The following is a 21,275-nucleotide window of genomic DNA, read 5'->3' on the forward strand; positions in this document are numbered from 1 at the left end:
GGCAACTGTGCTGTACCATTTGGTGAATTTGCTCAATTTAAATTTGTCGGTCAATTTTTAATTTCCTGTCCCAAACGACAGGAACGCTCTCCGACAAACATTAGACCTCGCTTTGTAACTTTCCATTCTCCGCCACCGAATGTCATATTTTCACACGGAACCGTTTGTCTCCTGTCATTTCCAATTTTGAGTTCAGATATGTTTAAAAAGTGCATTTGAATCATTTTAAATGTGTTCCAAGTATGTTTGAGGGCTAAAACTGTATTTCCAAACCGTCGTATTGTGCTACTTGCTAAAACTAGTACTTTTCTGCCGCTATAAAAAAAGACTAATCTTTGTGGTTTTGTAAATGTTAAAAGACCACCCAGCCTTACTTTTATTTTAGCTGTTGAGTAACTTCTTAATCCTCTCTGTCATTCCATTTTGACTGGATTAGGTTCATGCACAAGGACCCTACTCATGTCAGCGGATTGCTTATGACAGGCCCTTATGCAGACACCTTGACTGCCACGAGCAATTACTTAAAATACGCAAGGGAGGGCCGCAGTCGGGCTAACCCGTGAGGGGGGGTTTAGTGGTCGAAAGACAGGGGGGCAAGAGGCACTTTGGTCGTGAGTAGGGTTAAATGGGGGAAAGAGAAACAGCCCACTGCTAATTCTTGGGCATGTAACCCCAAGAATTACATGCCTCCCTCCTTTTAGCAATCCTTGCAATCCTCCCCCCAAGGAAATGAAAAGAAAATGCTGTTTTGTTTTCCCTCCGAAGCAACACTTGGAACCAATCTTGAGTTGAGCGGGTGAATGATTGTTGACAATTTAAATCACGGAATGACAAACTGACGATTGGTATTTCGATCTGGACGTGGTTGTGCTGTTGAATTTTGCATGCCAGCGCACTAGGGGGCAGAGTAACCTACTCTTCAGTTCACTTATGTTGATTGCTATTAAGAGAAGTCGACTTTAAAGGGCCACAAAATAGTTTAGCCATTCAAAAACTCTCAGAACACCAAGGTGTCCCAAACTTCAGCGTTGGAAAATAATTTTTACTGTATCAGTATAGTATAGTTATGCAGAACCTGACAGGCCTGCAGTCTCTCTCTTTCCCGCTCTCCGTCTTCGGGTTCTGCTTTATTTCATTATAAATCGGTGGTGGAGTGTTGCGGGGGTCGGGGGGGGGGGGGGGGGGTTGATGAGTGGGCACAACGGGTGCAAAGAGTTAATTGAGTTGTTGATGTTGATGTACGATGTGCTCTCCCTCAACAAGCGAGCTCATTTCGACTGTAAGATCAGACTTGTCTGTGCCTTTGTGTGAACATTTTCTGCTATTGTGCTGCTTTTGAAAGAGTCTTCATTTGGGAATGTTGTTAATTTGTGAACCCCCCCCCCTGTTGTGAAAAATTTCTTTCTGCAAACATGATTTCGTTGTAGAGGAGTTTCACTGTATATCTCTTGCAAAACGATTCTTGGCAAAGTTGACCATGTGTCTGATGGCAGGTGTAGCCCAAGAATTGCATTTCTGGGCGGGAGCAAATAAAACGTGTTGACGGTCTGCATTTCTGTGCGGCGGAGCGCAGCTTTTGCACATGCGCTTTGCCTCCTGAATCCTTCTTGCCTCGTCTCCCGTTGAAACATCAGGCCAAAAAAAAAAAAGTTTGTGCGCCAGCTGAGCTGTTGCACATGTGTAGGGTGTGTGTCAGATCAAATTAGGCACCTCCCCTCTGACAAAAGGGCCTTTTTACTGCAGGTGGATGAGGGGTGGGAGGAGCACCGTTGTGGTGGAGGGGGCTCAAGAACCCAACCAGCCTGTCAGGAAGTTAATCAGTCAAGCTGCCAGTCAGACAGCACAAATACCAGAAACAGAGTGTCATGTTTCGGTTTGTGACCAACAGGTGGCACTGTCAGGCTCTCCCTGCAGCTTCACACCTGTTGGTCGTTTTATCAAAGGACTCCAGCCCGACCACTCATTGTCGGGTCATTGATTGTTTCTTTGCTGCTCTCATGTTTGTTCCGGTCATGTTTCGGTTATTGATAGTTTTTGCTTTAGTCGTAGTTTTGGATTGCTACTTTGGATTCTTTTTGTTTTCAGGACTTTGTTTTGTTGAGGATTTAGTTTTCTCTGTGTTTTGATACAATTTGTCAAGTACTCCCTGCTCCTCCCTCTTGCCTGCTTTTTGGGATCCACCACCACCTCGCAACGTGACACAAGGGGATGAGTTGGACACATTGTTCCCCCCGTTGCTCGAACAGAATGCCCATACAAAGTATCCGTGGGTATCTTTATGAAAATATCCCACCGTCGTCATCATCCTTATCCACATCCCGGACACTGATAGAGTGACACCCTCCGGTCGAACTGCGACCTCAATGGTCACGGCTCCGATGTTCTCCGGACAGCGGTTGGCCGTCTTTATGGAAAATGCAATCCATGCATGTTTTTACCAGTCGCCCTTGATCGCACGTTAACCCTCGATGAGTGACGCGAGGGGGACGAACTAGCTCTGAAAGTGTCCTGAAGCATCAGATTTGATGAACATTTGAAAAAGCAGAGTGAGTCAAGTCATGCTTGCCCCCGGAAGCAGCACCAGTAGGGTAGACACGTATTGCTCACAGCCGCCTCTTGGGTGTCGCGGAAACCATCGCGCAGCTGCCGCAAGTGCAGTCTGACTTCTTGTGTTTAATCCATCTCATTGTTTGGATTCATAGAATAGGGACCCTGTCTGCCTCGGGAACTAATTCCGTCTTGGTATTCTATTTAATTTGCCACAGTGGGCTTTAAGTTTTTCTAAAGGCGGGCTGCGCCCTTTACCCCCCCCTCCAAGATCACCCTTTTAAGATTATGAACCCCCTTATCTTCTCCATCGCCATCCGAGAGGAAGAAGAAAGTGTAGGAGAGCGGTTCTCTCAAGGAAGAGGAGCAGTGACTGGTCGCAAACACTGCCTCGAAACAACGTGCGTTCGCACAAAGCGGATCGCACTGAGCCGAAGGGAATCGACTGACGTCACATGCCCGGCATTCAGAAGAACAGCTTAGAATCCTAAAAAATGTGAATTGTTGCATCCAAAACAATGCCGCTGAAATAGGGGCGGGGCTTGGGGGGAGGGGGAGGTGGCCGAGGGGGGCTGATTGGTCAGTTGATTGCGTGGCTGAACGCTGATAATCCGCAGTCGCAAATCCCATGCGTTTAGTCAAATTATTCCAGGCCCTTAAAGCTCCCATTGTGGCCGTCGGCGGGTGTGCTGCTGTCTGAGCCGCCCCCCCCCTCCCCGCAGGGACAACAATGCCGCCATTCAAGACCGCTCGCCGCTGCTTGATGACCGGCTTCAGGTGCGAAGCAGCTCGCAGAGCCGCTGGCTTATATTAAATGACCTTCGAGGTGACCTCCATCGCTATGGAGGCTGGAAAGGGGAGGGTGGAGGGGGTTGGGGGGGGCAAGGGAAGAAACAGTAAGTGTTTGTAAGAGAGATTAAATCAAAAGAATGGCAGCGTCGCATGTCAAATTCAAGGGAGATTGAAAAAGATGCTCGGGTGGCATCAGAGTCATGCAGCTCATTTTGTGTATTCAGAAATAAGACAGAAAATTCCCTTTCTGAGTCACTTTTTTGTTGTTGTTGTTGTTCGTAGTGACGGCAAAACTTAATTGGTTTTCTTTTAGAGGTGCCTGAGGGTGTTTTGACACACGGGGTGGGGGGGGGGGGCGCACCAAAACGTCCAAACAAACGCAGAGCGATTACTCATTAGATGTTTGTTTTTTCGCTGTATTTCAATACCGAGGGAATCTGCCGTGAGTCTGAGTTGAGGTGACTTTCGGGTTTGCTCAGTTCTGTTTGTTTCAAGGCCAAGGAGGAGTCGTGTCCATGTATCCTCCTGAGGAAAATGCCACTTCGTACAAGAACGGAAATGAATTCATTCGGATGGCTGAAGTGGAAAAAATGTGACTAGCTTACTAGATGTGATGTTCTAATGGTGAGACGGAGTCATAGGACAGTATTACAAGTTCAAGGTGCTTCTGACAAAACCAAAACAAATAGCAAGCGACAATAATTCGATTGAAATATAAAAATAGGAAATGGATTTAGCTCAGTGGAACCAGGGACCGGGTCCATCCCTGGAGGTGAGCAGCTTTGATGTGCCTCTGCTGGATGGAGAGGTCCGCGGCATGCCACCCTGCACCGATCTGTCAGTAGCACAGCTGCACCACTCGAATCCTTCCCCTGCCTGGAACCAACACCCCCCCCCCCCCCCCCCCCGCCCTATCCCCCCAGCCACCCCCAAGCTCTCATCTCGGCCGGCCGGCCTGGTGAACAACTTACTCAAAAGCGTCGACTAGCCGTACCGTGCGCTTGCGCCGAGAAAGGTTAACTGTAGTTCTCCCTGGTGAGGAATCTTGGAGTGACACCTTCAATCCGCGAGCTGCTACATCATGTGTGTTTTTTTTGGGGGGGGGGGGGGGGGAAGTGATCGCACGGCTTTATGTCGAGCCAAGAGAAAAATACTTAGCAGACGTCTGCTTTCAACTCTGCGTCCGTGTTAATGCGCCATTGGGAATTTTTTTGGGGGGGGGGGGGGGGGGCGCCCACCGTTTCCAAATGGAATCTGTTTTCTCCGCAGCTGCACGGCCCGGGTTCAAAAAGACACCCATGTGTTGTAACCTTCTCCAGTCAACTTGGCTCGACTCGCTACCTGGAGCTCAGCGCCGTTACCGAGGCCGAGGCCATTGACACTTAGCCAAATTTCACATTCGGGTCTGTATTATCGACTCTGCCAGGCGGTTTATGTTTTTTATTACCGTTTGTTTGCGCGAAGGCTTACCCAAAAAGCCGCGTAACGAGCGTTCACGTGACTTGGCCAACCCGTTCAGTATCAGCATGGATCCAAATAAAAGTGCACATTCTCGAATTTTAACATCTGGATTTTTTTTTCTATCCTTCCTTGACGACGTAGTGGATTAGGCATGGACTCATAGCCTGCTGTTGTATCCTTCCCTGTGCAGTATTATACTCCAGAGTGTCAACTTTGCTGCAGCGGTCTATTTTCTTGCTCCCCTCAGTCTTCTTAAGTACAACTTGTCACGTCAATACAGGAAACCCTCGGTCCGCTTAATGATTGGTTTGTTAGCATATCCTGTTCCGACTGATGGCGTGGTTTTCACAGTTTCCAGTGGTACTATTTTGAAGGTGAAAACCAACAGACCCAAATCCACGCTAAGGAACCCAAGCAAACCACAATGTTTAATTTGACTTTACCGGAATTTGCACTTTCACAGTAAGCCTCGCCAGAAAGAATTACAGCCGTGTCTCAGTTTGGAGAGCTAAATTTGAAGGGTCATTGGGGCAGCTTTACTTGATGTGATTTTTGTTTTTAAAATGCTTTTTTTTTTTAAGATTAATGACATTAGTATCGAGAAACGACCATTGTTAGGACTTAATGCTTCGACTGACTCTGAAACCGAATAACCAACGACAGTGGTACCTCGACTTACGAACGTCTCTTCATACGACATTTTAAAAGTTACGAAGCGTATCAACAGGAAAATATTGCCTCTTGTTACGAAATAAAATTCAAGATACGAAAGGCAAAATACAGTATGGGCTGTTACTCACAGCTCCGAGGAGCAGCCCATACTCCATGATGCACACCTCTCATTTATTGTGCAATAATGTATTTGTTACATATTTACATTCATTTTTATGTTTTATAAAACATTTATGTCTGAATTTTGGGGGTCTTGGAACGGATTAGGGCATTTGCATGGAAAACGCGTCTCGGCTTACAAAATTTTCTAGTTAAGAGATTTCTCCCAGAACATATTGATTTCGTAAGTAGAGGTACCACAGCTTGGGCGGCCCGGTAGTCCAGTGGTTAGCACGTCGGCTTTGCAGTGCAGAGGTACCGGGTTCGATTCCAGCTCCGGCCTCCCTGTGTGGAGTTTGCATGTTCTCCCCGGGCCTGCGTGGGTTTTCTCCGGGTGCTCCGGTTTCCTCCCACATTCCAAAAATATGCATGGCAGGCTGATTGAACACTCTAAATTGTCCCTAGGTGTGAGTGTGAGCGTGGATGGTTGTTCGTCTCTGTGCCCTGCGATTGGCTGGCAACCGATTCAGGGTGTCCCCCGCCTACTGCCCGAGACAGCTGGGATAGGCTCCAGCACCCCCCGCGACCCTAGTGAGGATCAAGCGGTACGGAAGATGAATGAATGAATGAATGAAGGTACCACAGCTTTATTTTTCGTGGCCATTTCCTCTCAACACCTTCCACACTTGGTGGTTGACATACTCAATGTCAATATTTGTTAGATGCGTAAACAAACTGACCACCTGTTTTTTTTTTTTGTCAATGTTCTGTGAAGTTCGGATTATTTATCAGTGCTTTACAAGTCAGTCCCATCACTCGCCACATATTTTGGCATCCATCACCTCTGCTTCTCAAGAAGGTATAAAGTGCCGGCTTGTTTGTTCAGCCCGAGCGTATACTGAAAGCTATGGTCCTACTCAGCCGAACTCTGCCTCACACTTACGCAGTTAGACCTTTTCACACCTGGACGCCCGCCAGACACAACTCTCAAGTCCGGCCTCTCGCGACGTCACTGTGGATATTGAGGAAGGGGGTCGAGTTTCCCAGGCATCCCAACAGTTCATACCTGTCACCGCGTGGCCCCGAGCCACGGAATGATTCAGCTGGAGTGCATTAAACCACTGTGAAAGCAATGAAGTATGGATTGAAGGGCAGATGAATGAGCACTGGCCCTGCACAAATTCTTGATCCCACATGCATTATCTGGAACTGGAATGGAAAAATGCTGATGGCGAATCGCTACCTTCCTGCCGCTCGTTTTGGTCTGCAATTCTTTTGAATCTTTGTTTGCCAACCACACGAGGGAATGTCAGTTAGTAACATCTCTGACTCTGGAGATTACAAATCACCGTATTTTCTGGACGGTAAAACGCCACTTTTTGAAACCAGCGCCATTTAATGAGACACTGTTTGTTGATGAATTGTTAAAATTACCGAACAAATCGCGGTGGACCAATGAAACTCTCCGAGTCCGCCATCATATTGAATAATCATCTAGCCATTTGCGGTTGCAGTGCTCACACGGGCTGTAAAAGATAAATGTTGGACTGGTTGCGGTGTGCGTACCATTATGCAACTGTATAGGAGGGAATATGAAAGATATATTATGGAGTTCAGTGAGAATGAGCATCTTGAGTTGAGTTTAATAAGCATAGGGAATGAGTGCCATAAATGCAGCCATCTCTGCAGGGTGCCCTCTGTTGTTTGTCTGACGACCGACTTCCTCCAGCACTGGCAACAGACGACAGGGCAGCCACGGAGCAACATCCCCTCATGGGCTTCATTTTTAGAATATAATAATGATGATCAGCAGTACAGAAAATGGGTGAAGGGATGAGTCCGTACTAGATGCAAACGTCGTCTATCTTTGCTCCAGGAGCTACGGTATGACACTCCGCAGTCCATTTCTCGTTGTTGCCAGTCTCCTCTTGGATAAAATGTGTCTCCTTGCTGAGAAGTCAATCCAGGAATTGATGTTGTGTCAGCATGTGTCGCGTGCTGACGGATGCATTCAACGTGCTCTCGTTTTTTTTTTTTTTGTAGTCTCCCATGGGTATTATTCTAAAGCGGAAAACCAACAGTAATTCACGGAAAAGTGGCACAAACGATGACCGATGTCGTGGTTCAGATATAATTGTAAATTAGTCGGGTCCGGCTGCTCACGTGGAGTCATTTTTTTCCCCCCTGCTACATATCGTTTTCAAAGTGCAAATTCAAACAAGCGTAACGCATCCCAGTGCTTCATTCGTCCTCATGGGTTCAACCGATACCGATTCATTACGTGAATCACATTTAGCGTGAGGTACGAATGCGGCGATTCGGTTCGTTTGCCTCATCGGACGCCCGCCGCTTGACCCGCGTACGCAAAAGCCGCTATCTCCAACGCATCTGTGCTGAGTTAAACCAAGGCTGTGTTTTAGACCTATTATAGTTGAGGAGACAACACGGCCTGACTGCTACTCTGACCACTCACCCTTGTCTGACTTGTGCATGTGGTCGGTCGCTATGGCGACCTGCCGAAAGGACCGCTTCTTGCGACTCTGTTGTGTTTGAGGCTTGGCAAGGCACCGTAACCTAGATATTATTTTTAGTCCGTCAGCAGAGTCTCGGCGTGTGTTGACTCGCGACGCAGCTGACTGAGAGCCTCTCTGAGCTTTACAAACACGCCGCCGTCAAAGGAAAACCATCAGAACGTTGAGAATTTATGCGCATCGGAGGACGCGGACATCTGTCAGCCAACGGCGAATCATTGGGAGTCATCGGCAGACGTGACGGCATGTAGAAAAGCTCCTCTGTTTGCGGGGTTGTCCCTCGTCCATCTGTGGCCTTTTATTGCCTTTCTGGCTCTCGCTCTAATAAAGGTTTGACAGGCTGAGCGTGAAGGTCACGGTTATTAAATGCATTAGATGGTAAAGTCGACAGCCACAGCTGTGCGAGGCAAAAGTGATGAGTTGTGTGTGTGTCGAGGGGGGAGGCGTTGGGGGTGGCGGCAAACAATGTTTTTTTTTTCTTTTCTTTTAGACTCCCAGTTTGCTCAGGGGACCTTGCAGTCTTTGGATAAATGAGCAAGAAAAAAAGGCAATGGTGATTACGAGCGAGCGAGCTCGTGATGCAAATTGAAGTTTGAGCTTTGGATAAGTCTGAAGGTGTGTGTGTGTGTGTTTGTGCGGGTTGGTCGTACACTTGCTGCTTCTCCAACTCGGTTTTGAGCCTCTGTGTCCAAAGCTGCAAGAACTCGGCTGTGACACACGTAGACACAAATGCAGGGTCAATCCCTTTTTGATTAATGGGAACTTTTTCCAAGACAGTCTCTCGTATTTGCGCCATAGACTTAACCAATGCCAGAGCAGAACGTATTCATTGCTCTAGTGTTGCTATTCTCACCATTTATTACGTTTTTTTTTTGTTCCCAAAGGGACTGTCGAGTTGGGCTTAACAAAGTCGCAAGGTTAGATATGTTTTGGTTCTCGGACATCAACGAGTGGGCAATCAAAGGACAGGAGAAAAAAAAATGCCTTTATTTGACATCGCCTATCTCAAGCATCTCAACAACACTTATTTACTCAGTCGTGTTGTTGTTCTTACCGGGAACAATGATACCTCAAAGCCGTGTTTCAGATAATAAATGACAGAAAGAGGTGACCCTGAAGATATACAGAACTGTCCGTTGCCCTCAGCTTTATCAGCCGTCATGATCAGGATAAATTTCCAAAATCAACAGGGACAACAAAAATGTTGGTCCGAAAGTATTCCCTTTGCTTTGTGCAGAGGACAGATTTTTTTTGAAAAGACGATGAAAGAAAATACATTTCTAGCCACAATCAAACACATTTGTAAGGAACATATACTGGCACTAATCATGCTCGCCACTGTTGAAAAGGCCCTTTGAATGTGGATAAAAAATACAGTGGTACCTCTACTTACAAAATTAATTTGGCTCTGGAAGAAATTTCCTACACGGGAAAATGTTGTAAGTAGAGACGCGTTATCCATGTAAATTCCCTAATCCGTTCCAAGCCCCCCAAACCCCCAAAATTCAGACATAAATGTTTTTTAAAGCATAAAAATGTGACAAAATATGTAACAAATACATGTTACGATGAGATTAAGGACTGATCCAAGGAGCTTTGCTTTTGTCGGCTTTTAACGATCCTTTGGAAATGTCCAAGGCAAACATCAACATAGTGAGCGATCGCCCGACTGATGAACACTTTTTCTGGGTGATTGACATTTTCATAAAACTATTGAAATACCTCACGGACCGAGGGGCGAATGACTATCTATTCATCTATCTACACGCATAGACACAAATGGTAAGAGTTACCTCTTAGCCAATGGGATGCCAGGATGATGCTGGGTATTAGCCAATGGCAGAGCAGCTATAAGTACAGTATGTTGCGTTGAGAAAACTCTGAGCTTGCAGTAGCAGTCTATACTGTATTTTTACATTTCATATCGGAAAATTCCTTTCGTAACAAGAAGCAATATTTTGCTGTCGAGGCGTTTTGTAACTTGAAAATTTCGTACGAAGAGACGTTCGTAGGTAGAGCTTCCACTGTAGAGCAATGTCCCCCATATCACACAATTATTTTATTTTGTTTTTTTTTTGTGCATAGCCAAACTATCGCTGAATTTTCAAGTGCGTTTTGTTTTGAGCAAATGCCATGAGGAAAAAGCAGACTGGTCATAGTGGTGTCGTCCGCCACATTTTTTTCCTCCTTCAACGTCTATGCACTTTTGAAAAACAAATCATCAACCAAAGCGTTCTCGAATGAAGTCCACGCCCAACCTCATTTGCATTGATATGAAATTTGGACAAACATCTGATGAAGGGAGGGGAGCAGCACCGGGTGATGAAAGGGTCACTAGCCAACCATAAAGGAGAATCCCTCCGCGTCGCCTCAGCCGCGAAAAAGAAACACGGCGAATGCTCGGGCTCAGCCGAGGGGCTCATTGTGTCTGCTATCTGTCGCTGCACAATGAGCCGTCTCAAGCGTCGGGATGAGTGTCACAAGTTCAGCCTTTATCGCGCGCGACCTGCGTTTGACCTCACGGAAGGGTAGAGACGTAGCTGAAGAGGCCGTGTCGGCGCTGCGGAGAGACGCACACAAGCCCCGGGTGTTTCTTTTGGGATCATCACTCAAGAGCGAGACAGACGGCACCCACACACGACATAGACGTCTACTTCGATGCACTCCACAGGACCGCTATTTGTGGGTACTGGGAAAACACACATCAGCCACCCCCACCCCCCTCCCCCGCGCCCCTCATCCCTATAGTGCTCATGTCCTGTGATGGACAGATAGAGAGGTTAAGTAAATACCAGCAAACGGAGTGAAGTGCAGCTGGAGAGCAGGGATGGACTGGATAGGAACGGAGGAGGTCTTTGGAGGCCTGACATCGGAGGAGACAAACATCTGCACAATCTCACACATGTACAACAATGGATCCGATTGTGCTTTGGTTATTTCTAAAGACACTGCACTTTAGGTCCGGGTGGGCTCACAGGAAAGACCCAGAGCTCTTTGGAGCCGTAGCTCATTCACGACATCTGGGCTCAGCACCAAAATGCATCAACGGCTGAGGACCAGTTCCAGTTTGGTGCTTGGTGCGGGTTCCATTACTCCCACTGACTTCACTCGTACCAGTAGCCAACGATGTTTTGATATCGCGTCAATATTGAACGAACCTGGTTTTATCTGCAAGCACTGAGGTAGTTCATGTGAAATGCTCGATGCTGTAGTGTAAACACACCCAGATTTGGACAGCGGAAGGATAAAACGGTCTGAAGAAGTCAAGTCAAATGAAGAAGCTCTCCTCAATCCTGCCATGGATCAGTAAATTCAGATCGGGGTGAGCCGTACAGCGATCAATTTCTATGCCGCTTAACCTCTTTTGGTATGGGTGAGCCACACCCGTGAACCCAGCTGACTTTGGGGCGAGAGCCGGAGTACACTCTCGTCACCCGCCAATTATCCTGAGATGGGAACCCCGAACCTTATCAGAATTATGAGGCAGACGTCAAATGAGAACCACCGAGTTAATCTTTCCGACCACATCAATCCCTTTGTTATGAAATTGCTCGTAGGATTAAACTCCAGTGTCTCCGAGCTGGTTTCTTGAACATGATGTTCACTGGACTCAAATGTTTCCCCTCAAGCACCTGATCCCAAGCCAGTAGCGCATTTCTGCGGTCGCGTGGCCCTGCAAAACTCCTCTTGTTGATGTAAAGTCCGATGCCAGCGTGTCCGTCATTGATGGAAAACCTGCGGGGGAATTTTTTTTCAGTACAATTGCGAAGACAAACGTGTTCGGTTCAAGCCAGCTCAAGCGATGTGTCCCAACTGAAGAGTTTCTGATTTATGGCATGGCTCTTAACCTTTAGCGTAGCATCCCATCAGTCTTGTATTTTATAAGCCCCAAAGTAGACGATTAGAATGTCTGTTTACCTCAGGAAATAGGGACTGAATGAAGAAATGTAATCGCAGACAACTGCATTCACTTGCTGAATGGGACTTCTCGTATCATCCTTTCACATCTTGAGCTACAAGGCTAGCTTAGCTCATTTACGCTACTATGCTAGCTGGTGTTCTGTTTACTTTCAAGTACACGCACACACACACACGCGTACGTGAGTTGCGTTTTAAGAGCGTTTTCTGGATTGTCCTACATACTCATTTGTGTCTTGTTTTTTTGTTTTTTCAACCTGCGTTCATATTTCTCTGTCGGGGTGCTTTGTTTTCGATTGTGTCTTAATTTTGACTTCATTTGCATTCCATGTTGACTCAGCGTACATACACTCGCTCCATCACACTCTAGCTCTTGTCTCCTTGTGTAAAGTCGGGAAAGGCAAAACCAACACACTGTCCAAACTCTTGCCAGTCGACTTCTCTTCTCTCGTTTCAGTGTCTTTGGCCGCCCTCTCTCTCTCTCTCTCTCTCTCTCTCTCTCTCTTTCCCCACACATCTTTTCTCTTCCTCCTTTTGGTGTGTCTGAAAGGGGTCAATGCCTCTGCGCGATGGGCTAAAAGTCTCTGGGCCAGACACTGGAGTAGTCCACTACTAATTGCTTTTCGCAGATCCCGTAGCATTGTTCCCCCCCGCTGGCGTTTCAATTTGAATTTGAATGGTGATAGCCGTCTGGTGCTGAGAGTGTAAGGTACACAAATAACTGTCACCGGGAATGGATCGCAGCGCGACAGGGTTGAACTCGTCCGTGGTCGAAGCAGTGTTGGCTTTTTGGCTCTGCATAGGTTAGCGTATGTTTGCGCTAGCATAAGCGCCATGTTGACTTAGGCTCGGCTAAAAGCCATATTAGACTGAATAAGTAGATGTTTTGTGTCAAAGGGATTTTCTTTTTTGGCCTCGGCAGTCAAGGCCTCATCCACATTTTTGAAAAACAGAGCACAAGAGAGAATATTGGGAGATGATGTGTCGTGATGGTTAGCTTTGAAGCCACTTAATGGTCATGTTATTCTTGTTTTTTCTTCCTCTATGGACACACTAAGTGACGTCCGAGTCAATAGTTACCCCGAGGACAACAGTGAGACAAACCAGCCAAGTCCGTGACAGACAGACAGCTGAACAAATTGCCAAACCTCCCCCTTTCAGCAGCTCTCTTGTTCCTTCCCTATAGAGGCCAGGTTCCCGGTCCATGTCCCACCACCACCCCTCCTACCCCAGTAGTGGTTAATTGAGCCCCTGCCAGTCCTCGCCCCTTTATTGCATTCAATTGTCAAAGCCTGTAGGCCTGAGACCTTCTACAAATGGCGAGTCTCCTATCCACCTTCACCTCCACCTCCACCTCTTTGGCGCTTTCTCAATTCAGTTGCGCAAATACGGTGGGAATCTCTGTTTAAAAAGAAAATACAACCAAAAATTGTCAGACCTTTAAACATACGGCAGCTCCTGTACAACAATAACGGAATGAACCAAACACCCGTGCGATCAAATTAAGATCACCCTAAAACACAGGTGTCCAACTCAAGGCCCGGAGGCCAGATGTGGCCCACCACATCGTTTGATGTGGCCCGGGAAAGCAAATCAAACTTCCTTGATTGATGCTTGCTAAAATCTTTTTAAAATTTCAAATCCTCATAACCTATATTGTAAGCATTTTCTTGTGACCAAAGTCCTCATCACAGTCACTTCAACAATCGCTGAGGAAACCATTATTCGTGACTTCTTCGTATGGTTTGACAGTCATAATGGACCTCCAAGGGAAACGGTGACTCCAATATGGCCCGCAACAAAAATGACTTTGACACCTCTGCCTCTAAAAGACAGAAAGAAGCAATTTGAATTCAAAGACATGTATTTGCTTTCAGCGGTTGTCCTAAGGCGTCTGTTTGAATTAGGCCTTGCGAGGAGCCAGCTGATGTTACCCACCTGGTTGTCAAAGGCACAGATAAAAGTGCCTTTAGGTTGAACAGCCCTCTTTATTAGAATCTGAAGTTCAAACTGTGGATCTGACAAGACGGTGAGGTGACTATCGCAGATTTCCATCTAACCTGCGTTGCCGCCTGGATCGTCGCCTGCGCTCTATAAAATAATTAGGATGATGTGATTTTAGCTTATAAATATGGCTTGAAGAAGTAACTCCTCAGCGTTCTGTGACAAATGGTCGCAGACACGGCATGCCCAGTCGGTAGTACCCGAAGGACTGAACGGATTGCAATGCGGCACCTGTGCAAATCTTGCCCAGATGCCAAAGATCGAAATATTGTGGTCATCATGCATGTTTTTCAACCTGATGAACCTGGCCTCAAATCCGGAATGAAGGTGCTTATCCTCAGAAGTCCATGACAAATAGTATTGGAGGTGGGAGTCTCGGTTAGGAGGACCCGAGAGTCTCTGTGTTGTAATCAGTGTTAACCCAAATCGACCCATATTCATTTCCTTGACATATGGTGTCCGCAGCAGGATGTCAAGTTGGGAGGACCGAGGATAGAGAGAGACTGTCGATAAGATTGAGGTACCGCGATGATTACAACGAAGCACCCGACCTTATGTCGAACGAATCGAACGCCTGAACAGGAGAATCTACCACAACTGTCTAATTTTATATTCATTATGGCCCATGTCCTTTGTGTGCGTCTTTCAAAAGGTTACAGCGGTGCGTAATAAGCTGTGTCTCGAGGCATTTTTTTTTTGGTGTCTGTATAATGATGAGCTTCGGTCGCAATGATGAGCTTCGGTCTTAAAGCACCAAAAACAAACAGACATTTTATAGTACGTGATGTTATTGTGGTTTATGGCTCAACTGTCATTGGACAAAGGCATAAATTAGTTTCCCCTTGTGCAAATATCACATATCTATCTTGCGGGTGTGGCTTGGGGCCCTGTCGTGTGTGTGTGTGTCTATTCATACGTGTGTTTGTTCATATATGTGTGCGCTCACGGGTCCGCCCTCTGCCCCCCCCCCCTCGTGACACCCCCCCGACCCCCTCCCCGCGCGCACGTCTTTGTTGCGGATGGTCTAGGCTGTGGGAATGAAGCCTGGCTTGGCTCTCTCTCTCTCCCACGCTTTCACCCTCACCCCGTACTTTGCACCTCTGCCTAACCCCTGGCGATGGGGCGATGGGGCGATGGCGTGCCGAGAGCACCACAGTGGAAAAACTCACAAACAGTGCGTCAGACCCTGAGAACTGGGACTAGAGTTTGTGTAAAATTGCACTGTATAGTGCCAAATTGTAATTAAATCAAGTGGTTTCGTCCGCTATATTTCCGCTCATCATTCAGGATTTAAAAAATATTTTGGTGGAACATGGTTGTCGCAGAATTATCCGCTATATGGTCGAAATGTGCTTATTATTGCCATCTCCTTTGTGGGTTTTTACAGTATACCGACAAAGTCTAATGACCTTGCATGAGGGAAAGCAGAGACACGTTTGCTGATGTACGTTTCAGGCATTTAGTGAGCACGAGTTGAACCGTAAAGCCCAAAATCAATCATCACACCAGCCTTCACAGAAACTGCTGTTGGCGACAGCTCACGCTCAGGCACTCACATGCAGACTCGCTCACAGCACACACCACCCCCACCCAGCCACGCCTTGTACAGTCACATACCGAACTCATTTTATGCACGTTATTTATTTTATTTTTTTTATGGATTCAAATACATTTGATGGTGTGTTTTAAGTGTGGGGGACAAGTCAAGAAAACAAAAAAAACAGCCTTTTTTAAAAAATCTGGATGTTGCAGATTCTGGAGACTCTGCGGTTCGCTGTCGTATTAATATTTGATTAACACCATCAAAGGGGTACGAATTGTTTAATTTTTTTTACAAGGTATATAGCAATAGGGTAGAATGCACTGCACTGCACTGAATTAAACTTTTTTACACATTTTTCTCACAAATTGTTCTCAAAGGCAGAAAGGGAAGGGTGCTCCAAAAATATAATCACTTTGAATATTGTCACCTTCCTGAAATATTGGCCTTAGTCATATTGTGACTTTTTCTGATTTTTTTTTTGGGGGCGGGGGATGTTGGCTGGCCACCTTTTGCTAAAACCATCTCAATGCTTAAGTCAAACAGAAATATAATATAAACAGTATTTGGTTCAGTTTTTTGTTTTCTGCCAAAATGGGACTTAGGCGATTAATTTAGGAAGGTGATGTCAGTTTTGAGAAAATACTTTATACATGTGCTAGGAAACACAATGAAATAGTCTTCATGTTGAAAAGTAGTAAAAATGGAAAAATTCCAGAAACCTATTTGAGCAGATATCACATTTTCAAGTAATTCCACCCAATTTCACTAAACATGCATTTTTCTTTTCTTTCCTTTTAAATCTGCTTCAACGTTGCCATGTGTAGAATGTCCTTGAAAATGCCCGCCACACGCTCTTCTTTGACATTCACCTTAAACTTGACCCAAAGTTTAACATTAAACTAGTTTCGTATTTATCTCAAGAATTGACTGCGATTCACCGATGACATTTTTGAGGGCTGGGAATACCCTAAAGAATGCACAGGTGTGTTCACGACGTGCCCACTGGATGAAACCCTTTCTTGCACAGATAATCATCTCCTTGACATATCTGATCGGGCCGCTTCCTTATCCAGCAGCTCGCTTCCCATCAGTCGTAGCTGCTAAGTGACACCTCGCCAGCGTTGGCAGTGCCCACTCATCCCGATGCCGAGCGTGCCATCTGGCTGGCTCAAAGGACTGGGGAGTGGGGGGGGGGGGGTTCACTTGACCCTCCACATCTCCCCCCCACTCCATCGCCCGAGCCGACAGACATGTGGGGGCAGGGGGCGGAGTTGTAGAAAGTGAGAGAAGGGCCTTTATCAACCAGCGCAAGCACAATTGTGGTGTGCGGTGTGGGAGTTGGGGGAGTTAACTCATTGTATGGATGAATAGGCAAAGGGGGAGCTGAAACACTAGCATCTCGCTTACCACCCCCCCCCCCCCACCCACCCCCTCCCCTCCCTCCACACAAATGCTGGATTTCTGTATGTTTTAGGTCAGGGCCATCTCAGGGCCCCTCCCCGGCACCCCTCATCATGGTATAATCGACAGATACCATCAATTACCAAGGTCGGCCCCTGGCCGCCATATGGCCGGTGGCTGTATAGTCAACCGGATCGCTGATGTCACAGCAGCGGCCCTGCATATGCTGCGCCGCGACCGGCTGAGATGCTGTGCTAATGCTGTGTGTCTGCATGTGTGAGAGAGATACACTGTAATAGTTTAGGATCGTGTTACAGGGCGGCCTGAGTGTTAGGAGGTCAGGGTGGGGTTACAGGATTGAATTTTACTTGTGTGGATGTGTGTGTGTGTGTGTGTCATTAGCTTGTTGAACATCTATCTTGGTGAGGGCCAGTTTGGAGAAAGTGAAGCTATTTTCGAAAATCGTGTTCCCACGCTTCATCAACATAATACCCTAAGACCCTATAATAGCACCTATTTAATAATTTATTTATTTTGTCGGAGTGTGGGGAGGGGGGTTGACTTGTCAACCAAGACGCCATTTGCCATAATGTTGCCCAAGGGCGACATCGATCGTGTTTTGTTTCATTTGGTTCTTTATTTAACTCATTCACTCCCAAAGATGTTTTTAAACGTCTTTTTAGACTTGGTCCGGAATTGGTTGGTACTGAACGAGTTAAAATCCCAGCTGAAAGTTTTTTTTGTTTTTGTTTTGTTTGATTGTTTGTTTGTTTTTTGCATGAAATGACACTTAAGATAAGATAAGAAAACTTTTATTAATCTCTCAATGGAGAAATTCCCAATTCACAGCAGCGAAGTTATGAAAGGGAAAAAGTAGAAGAACAAAATATAGGAACTGCTGGATAGCCGGCCACTCTCGCGGCTCCATCTTGAAGTCCAAATAACAAAATAACACAACACATGAGACACAGACAGTCTTAATCACTTTTCCTGCATACACTTCGACTTGCACACTAATTACAAACATCGTTACTCTCTCCTCCTAATAGTTATACAGGAAGTCTGCCCACTATTAAACTGCCACAGCAGAATAACAGTTTCAATATCAGCGCTCGCATTAAAAAAATAAAAATCTGGTAATGAAGAACAGGACAGTTTTTTTTTTTTAAATAGGCATTAATTGTCGTGCATGAAATACATTTCCATTGTCCCCAGTGTCACCACGGTGCGGGGGGAGGGGAAAGTTTGAGATTGGTAGCTAGATATTTCCTGTAAATAAGCAGCAGAGGTCTTGGCTGATGACTCAGTGCCAGGAAGTGATCTTTGACAAAATAAAAGCACATGCGGCACAGGAGTACAAACTGTCTTTTCGCGCTGCGCTGTGGAAAAACATAATAATCTAATTAAATGTGTCTGCGAGTGAAATCACTGCGAGTGAAATCGAAATCTTACTTCTTCCCGGGCCTCCGCCGCTACTCACTAAGATCATTAACAGAAAACACATTGCCGTACGGGAGAGTGAGCGAGTGAGGAGAGGGGGGGGGGGGGGGGTGAGAGAGAGAGATGTTTCTACTTGATATGTAATGTGAGAAAGGGCCAACAGCAAAACAAGGAAACATCTGGGTGATTATCCCCCTGGAAAGGAGGAAAAACAGGGAGGCAAATAGTGCGTGTACCAGCTAGCGTGGGCCCTCGCAACCAACACTCGCACAAACGCAAACAGATGGAAAGCAGCGCTAAGCGATCCACGGGATTCTCTCTTGGGTTGAATATTCTCATGAATATTCAATCCGAGCCGACTTGATCAATGCGGCTCCAGTTGCAACAGTCCTCGGTCAACCAAATGTTCCGTTCGTGGCGGGCTGCCTGGCGTCTGCGCTCATTTCAAGAAGAGCTTTCAGCGCAAGAAGCAGTCGGCCGGTTGGACTTGAGTGGCGCTCGGCGATGACTTTAAGATTGAACTGCTTTTGCGAGAAGCGCTGCGGCAATTGGATCTGGAGGAAATATAAAATAACGCCAAACAGAGAAAAGCAGCATCACCTCCTGGGTACTTAGTGAGCAGAATATTGCAAAAGTGACTCAAGCTACTTCCATCAAACCTCGGGCGCAATGAGCAATATTGCATAGTGTGATCAATATCCGGTGTTCCAAATTTTTTTTGGTTTTCTCGTCTTTTGAAAAAAATAACCCCCCCGGTTAATCTTAACGTACAGCGCCATGTTAGCAACGGATGTGATGTCAAGTCGTCGCTTGAGTCATAGTGCTCTCCTACAGATGCATCTATGTCTTTTTCATATGATTATTTTTTTCCTCGGTAGGTAACTAATAAGCCGCTGGAGGAAAACAAATAAACAAAAAACAAAAAAAAGTCCATTGCCTCGCTGCGCGCCTGTGCTGCCCTCTTCCTCATCCGACAGCGCGACGTCCCGCGATCCACCCGGCAGGTTAGACGGCCGTGAATGTGGTTTCCAGACTTTGATATCTATTTATTTATTGATAAGATAAACCTTTATTAGACAGGCTCGGTAGTCCAGTGGTTAGCACGTCGGCTTCACAGTGCAGAGGTACCGGGTTCGATTCCAGCTCCGGCCTCCCTGTGTGGAGTTTGCATGTTCTCCCCGGGCCTGTGTGGGTTTTCTCCGGGTGCTCCGGTTTCCTCCCACATTCCAAAAATATGCATGGCAGGCTGATTGAACACTCCAAATTGTCTCTGGATGTGAGTGTGAGCGCGGATGGTTGTTCGTCTATGTGTGCCTTGCGATTGGCTGGCAACCGATTCAGGGTGTCCCCCGCCTACTGCCCGGAGACGGCTGGGATGGGCTCCAGCGACCCTAGTGAGGATCAAGCTGTACAGAAGATGAATGAATGAATGAACCTTTATTAGTCTCGCAATGGAGAAATTCCCAATTCACAGCAGCAAAGTTATGAAAGGAAGAAGTAGAACAACAAAATATAGGAGCTGCTGTAAAGTCAGCCACTCTCGCGGCGCTATTTTGAAGTCAAAATAACAAAAACAACACGACAGATAAAACACAGGCAGTCGTGCAATCTTCACCACTTTTCTGCATACACGTTGTTGTCTGAAGCAGTTGTAGATGAAAGAGGAGAGGATCAAAGTGTCCTTTCACCAGTGGATCAGAGACGTCATGCTGAAAATGTGCACACGTCTGCTACAAGCTAAGTTTTGAAAGCATACGCGAAGCTGTAGCGTCCATTGATTGATTGATTTAAACAGAAAGGATGTAACCTGACCCGCATCACAGCCGGGCTTCCGCCTTCCCTTGCGGCGGCTGTTTATTTATTATGGACGACAGCCCTGACCTCGTCTAACACAGAGCAAGCAAAACGGCGACGGATTGACAGACTTTCTTGTCACTATTGATTCTGTAAAATTGTGAAAATCGTTTCAGATTCGTCAGAATCTGACCAATAAAATGCCACGTTGAAACGTGGTGATGGCGCTGCCAATATGGCTTCCCACGCCACTACGTCCTGGCTCCGCCCCCCCCAGGATTAGCTGTCATGGCGTCTCGACAAATGCGCACTATCGTGAGTTTGGGGCTTGGTGTGGCTATGGCAGTTTTTTTTTTTTTCGGAGAAACTCCCGGTCCGTGATTCATATGATCGACTCTATTATCCTACCGGAATCCACTCGCGCTATGTTTTTTTTTTTCCCAGTTTTTTTGAGGAATGTCTTTTTACCATGACACCTTTGTCCAAGAACAGTCGTTAAAAAAAAAAAAAGGTCAGTCTATTGGACAGAAATCACTCTTGCTCTTCTATAGTTATCATATGCAATTGTTATTTCAGTCATATTCAAACAAACTGCTTTTTGATTAGCGGTCCAAAAGTGGTTGGTCTGCTCAGTTGTCCTTTCTAACCTCTTTCCAGGGCAACGACAGAGACTTGAGTGTAAAGTTGGAAAAGGCGTGAGGATGAACTCCAAGCCAGATTTGCCAACTCATCAACCAAAAATGAGTCGAGAGAAAAGCTCTTAAAACGTTTTTGGGTGCTGCCAAGGCACACGGTGCACGCAAGACCATGAAGGGATCTTAACTAAAACCAGATTGGAGCCTTTTTTTTTTTTAATTCTTTGCACGCCGTCATTGAGTCAACTTTCTTTTAATAGCAGGGTCGATTCATCAACTCCCAGGAAAGTGTTGCTCTTCATTTTTTTTAATATCTGCACCTTAGGGCGCTTTTACTGCGAACATATGCTCCGCTTATTCATCCAAGCACCACCACAGTAGTTTGAAGCCGCTCGGCTTTAACTGCACTCGGGCAGCTGTGGGGCGAAGCACCTTGCG

The 21,275-nt window shown here is 46.3% G+C and overlaps 1 protein-coding gene across 2 annotated transcripts in view; it reads left to right on the forward strand.

Moving 5' to 3' along the window:
* Window positions 1–21,275, forward strand: part of kcnq1.2 (potassium voltage-gated channel, KQT-like subfamily, member 1.2) — a 142,586-nt gene that overhangs the window by 34,844 nt on the left and 86,467 nt on the right. The window lies entirely within an intron of this gene.

This window comes from Hippocampus zosterae, chromosome 3, assembly GCF_025434085.1.
Source record: "Hippocampus zosterae strain Florida chromosome 3, ASM2543408v3, whole genome shotgun sequence".
NCBI classification, from domain to species: domain Eukaryota; kingdom Metazoa; phylum Chordata; class Actinopteri; order Syngnathiformes; family Syngnathidae; genus Hippocampus; species Hippocampus zosterae.